Source organism: Oreochromis aureus, linkage group 15, assembly GCF_013358895.1.
Source record: "Oreochromis aureus strain Israel breed Guangdong linkage group 15, ZZ_aureus, whole genome shotgun sequence".
Taxonomy (NCBI): Eukaryota; Metazoa; Chordata; class Actinopteri; order Cichliformes; family Cichlidae; genus Oreochromis; species Oreochromis aureus.
Genome location: NC_052956.1, coordinates 24022655 through 24027920, shown reverse-complemented (window position 1 = coordinate 24027920; position 5266 = coordinate 24022655).

The following is a 5266-nucleotide window of genomic DNA, read 5'->3' as shown; positions in this document are numbered from 1 at the left end:
TTTTTTTTCCACATTGAAAGCGTATCAGTGATCAGAAGGTACAACATTTACGGTGTTTACTTGTATTATGATCTTAACATCTGCTCACTGACACAAAGTGCAGCTACTGTGAGTCTGATGTGAATATCATTTGCTTAGTTGGTCAGGCTCGATGGAAAAAATGTCCATGTCTCAGGGGGGAAAAAAAGGTGGTCCTTATGATGTTATGTTACACTTTATCCACACAAAATGATCCCTATGAGCGCCACCCGGTACAGAGATATATTATGATGATATATAAAGAAAATAAAATGCAAGAGAGAAATTTACCTTTACCTTAAACAGCAGTGTTATTACAATTTTTTATGTAATATATTATCATTTCTCATATGACTTCAGATTAGAGCTCTAAAACTTAAATTTAATGTCACACAGCCTAATAAAGGAGACATGGAAATCGCTTTAGTATTTTATTGATTGAACAGGCATCCTTGGTGTTTCTTCTAGTAGCTACAATTCCAGCAGAGTAAAAGAGACATAGCAGCAGATTAGAAATAAGAATAAAAACATTTCCTATTTTCTGCATTTTCTAGGTGCTTCATGCCAACTGTGTAGGCGCGGGACCTGATTGACCTGAAGCGCTGACCAGAGGGCAGCGGACCAAACAGACCCTGGTTTACCTGAGACGAGAGGATCTCTGGGGGGGGCAGAGGGCAGCCAATGATAGCTGGGTTTCACTGGTTTTAGGAAGCTATGGCTTGGCATGTTGTAACATTTGAAACACACTCCCCCAGCAGAAAATCTGTACAACATTTGAAACATGCTAAAAAACAGAGTCAGTGAGACGCTGCACTTCCAGCTGCTGTTAAACTGAAACTGCCTCTGACTTTCTCCTGACTTTAACCTTAGATTATTACAGTTGTTACCACAGGAGGTAATTTAAAGCAGGAAAAGAATCATGTTTTAACACATAAAAATCTAAGTTTAAGCTCCACATAGTTCACTTATTAATGATCGTACCCCTCTCTGTTCTAGTGATCTTTTTTTAAAAATTCTCTCATTTCTTGGTGTTTTTCTATGTTGTTCATTTTTTCTTTCACTGTTTTTACCGGTTCATTGCCCTTTTTGTGTGTCTTAATGTCTTTTTGTCCTCACAGGCTCCTTGTTAGCGTGGCCTCCAGGTCTCAGTATTATTTGCCTTTCGGTCCTGTTTTCACTTAAGTCAGAGTTCTTTCATGTCTTAATTTAACTTTCCTTTTCCTTGCTTTGTGATTGCCTTCCCTTGTGTTTTTATTGACTTTTATCTGACTTATCTTACCTGCCCACTGTTCCAGATGTGTCTTATTTCATATCACTTTCCTGTGTATTTATAGCAATGCCTTTTCTTTTGTCATTATCTGTTTCCTAAGCTTTCGGTCTTCGTTTTTTTTTTTTCATTATGTTCCTCGTGCCATGATTTTTTTTCCTCTCTGTTACTAGTTTACCAGTGTTATCAGTGTCTTTGTTCACATTTGTTTTCAACCACATTTAATCACAACTGGAACATGAACTTGATGTCCAAATGTGGGTAAAAAGCAGACATGGATTGAAGCAGGTACTATTAAAACTATGATATATCCCAGATACTGATGCTCAAAAATGATGATAGAAAAAATAGTTCTGAAAACCCCCCACAGATTTTGTTTTTAGATTGTAAATGGTAAATGGCCTGTATTTGTATAGCGCTTTACTTTGTCCCTAAGGACCCCAAAGCACTTTACACTACGTTTAGTCATTCACTCATTCACACACTGGTGATGGCAAGCTACATTGCAGCCACAGCTGCCCTGAGGTGCACTGACAGAGGCGACAGAGATTGTGACACTTGGAGCAGATGCATCTACTTATGAAGCACTCAACACAAAATAAGTGATAATGCAACACTGGGTCTCATTATGAACAGCATTGCGGGGTCTTAATGACACCCAGTAATTGGACACATGGTAAACATGAAGGTTATTCCTGATGTTGCACTCAGTCAAGCTCTGCATACCTGCATCAGGAGGATCAAGGGTTTGATAAACTGGACTGTCCTATTGTATTGAGGAGTTTTGCAATGGGACTCACTGTGCCACAGAAAGCATGAAACTATCCACTTTGTCAGTGATGACATATCGACCCCATTTCTCTTGGCGTGCATGAGCTTCTTGTGTTTTTAATGTGCTGCGGCGTTTTGTCCCTTGTGTCTGTGTGTGGGTGGGCAGGAAAATTCTATCGTCTGACAATTAATTACAAATTTATGTGTTGAATCACACCAGATAATATCCAAGGGAGAGAATGTTATGGGAAAACAGAACTATTACAAAATATGAAGTCCTGTGCTTCTTTCTTCATAAAAACTGTATTTTTATCCAAGTTTGAATTTGATTTGATGTTCTCTTGTTCTTCAGGGGTGAACTGCTCTAGGTGTAAGTCCTGTTTGCACCTGATAAACAGGTGATGCGTCTCCGTGCAACCATCTACAGAAGACAGGGCAGTCTAATACTAACAGAGAGAAATCCAAAAGCTCAGACTCATCCTTCCCCTCCTCAGAAGATTCTGGAGGGGAGTTTCTCATGGGGCTGAAGATCCCAGAGCATCACCTGCCTCACACATCCATGTCAGTCCCTCGCCACGCTTACACTCTGCCCTTTCCAAACCTTTTAGCATTTTCCAGAATCATCCAGTTGGGCTCAGAGCTAAAGGTTAAGTTGCACTTAAGTTAATTTGAGAAAATAAACTCCCCAAGGGAAATAAAAGCTTCAGGTGGGTGGCTTACACCCAAAGGGTAAAGTCATGCTTTGGAAGAGGGTGGAGTGGCCTTATGCAAGCATATGAGCCAAACAAAAAAAAGAAATTGTTTGCTAGTCTTGAAACTAGAATTTGAATCTTTCACAGTTTCAAATGCATGCGTCAAATGTGGGTTTATTTTAGTTTCTGCAGGGCTGCAGTTTTTAAAAGTCAACTTGAAACATTTCACCACTTCCAGCAAAGCAACAAAGGTGACCTCATTTATCTGCCTGCTAGAAGGATTAAATGTGCTCATGTAGCCCGGCAGCCATTTGAACACTTTATACCTGCAGCACATGGAAAACCAATCATCATTTCGGTGTCATACTTTTCCCTTTAGATCGAAACTGTTACTGGTTTTGGTGAAATGTGACGGTGCGTAAACATTCGGTTACCAGAATGACATGAGGTAATTTATTTCTTAAATGGATGTGACTGATGTAGTCACTCTTCATATAAATTATTCACTTTATGGAAAAAATGTATGAGAGTAGCTCCGCTCCTCCCCCTTCAGACCCTCTAATTATGATCAATGCGTTTTACTCAGATGGAGGAAAGGATCTCTTATTAATACACCAGCGTGGAGTGGGTGTCACAAATGCTGTTTGGTCTGTTTTTCTGTTTTTATGCCAGTGCATTCCTGGAATAATTACAAAATAAATAGCCTTCACTTTTCTAGAAAACCCTTCATGGTTCCAAACCTCGTCTGAGGTCTTCCTCTTTTCCTTCTGCCTGCCAGCTCCATCCTCAACATCCTTTGTTCAGTATGTCCAAGGCATCCAACAGCTCTGCACACATGTCCATCTCAGCCTTTGTCTCTAAAACGCTCTACCCGAGCCTCTACCCTCTTATGTGTTCATTTCTGATCTCATCCACCCTCAATCCCAATGAAAATCTTGACAGCTTCAGTTTTGCCTCCTGTCTTTTTGTAACAGACCAACAGACACAGTCAAGGTTAAGAGAGCTGGTTGGGAAGGCAGACATGGTGGCCATGAGCTGTTGGTAATGATCGAAGGAGACTGTGGATACTGTCTCAGTCTGTGTAGATGGGATGAGGACTCAGACCAGATTCACTGCTGCTAACGTGGAGCATCTGCAAAAAAGCAGTGGTGCACACACACCATCTCAACATGTATGTGTTACTATAAGATCACTGTGGTCTCACTTTGATATGAAGCTCTTTGTGTTGGTTTTCACCAGCTTTACTGAAACACTTAAATACCAGGTAACACACCTTAGACTACAGCCTCACACACTCACTCACACTCAAAACTGTTGTGGTCAAAACAACGCAACTGACTCTCGTTTCAGAACTTGGGCGGCTGATTGGCTGTTTGAGGACAGCTGCCACTTTCTTTGATGTTACATAGTTTTTCCATATAAGAGATTTTTTGATTATTTCTTAAAATATTTTTCACTATTTTGTTAATCTTACTAATTTTACTCTGCGGACGTGCCAGTGAAATTCTAACCTTTGTAAAAAGCCTACAAATGATCGCTGCCTTGGAACAAGCTGTCTCAGTCTTTCCATATTATATAGAAATGCCACTGTGGTAAACTAAAGAAACCCATCAGCACAGCTGTAAAATAATTATTGATGGCGACTCATTACCAGACTGTCATTTTAATAAAAAACAGAAAACGTGTCAATTCACAGAAAATGTAAAATATGATATTCGGTGAGTGATGCTTTTGTCAGTAAAATGACTGTAAAATGCACAGAAATGCTGCTAAAAGCTGAACATCCGTTCCCTACTTCTGTGCAATTTCCACATTTTCCATCCAGGATGTAAGACCGGACCCTTTTCTGTACGTTTGACCTGCCTGAATGAGGATCTCCAACACTGGCACAGAGAGTTTAGCATGATCCACAGAGGCACAGTTTGTAAACTGAGTGTGTAGTCCTTCTACAGCAGCAGGGGGAAAAAGGCAGGAGGTGGTCAAAATTGTACTTTATTGTTCAAAATCAGTGAAATTATGTCCAGATAATGACACAGAGTAAATTTTGGGATCATGACAGGGAAAACTCGAGGCATTAAACTGACATTTGTACAGCCATGGCAGGGTGTGAACCAGAAATGTTTTACATCTCCATTACTGACAGAAAAGTGTCCAACATTTACTGCTCTGTGATCAGGAGATCAGCGTTTATGTTCGCACACAGGCACGAGAGAACAAACATTTTCCTTTCCCCGCTGCGTTTAATGCCAGCATTTTTTATGGACGCTGGGGGCTTTTCCAATCGCCTGAGGTGTTGGAATATTTTCCACTTTAGCTACATAAACTGTGGTTTGAGCAACTCCTTTAAAAAAAATATTTACTGTCATGTTAAGCCTCACTTGATAACCCTATTCTGGTGTTTAAAGCGCAGGAAACAGTTCTGCTTCTCCAAGATAATCACTGCACTGTGTTATTGTTAACCTGAAGTTTTGCAAGTCTTGAAGTTATTGCATGGGTACATTCTTCATAAATTAGCATG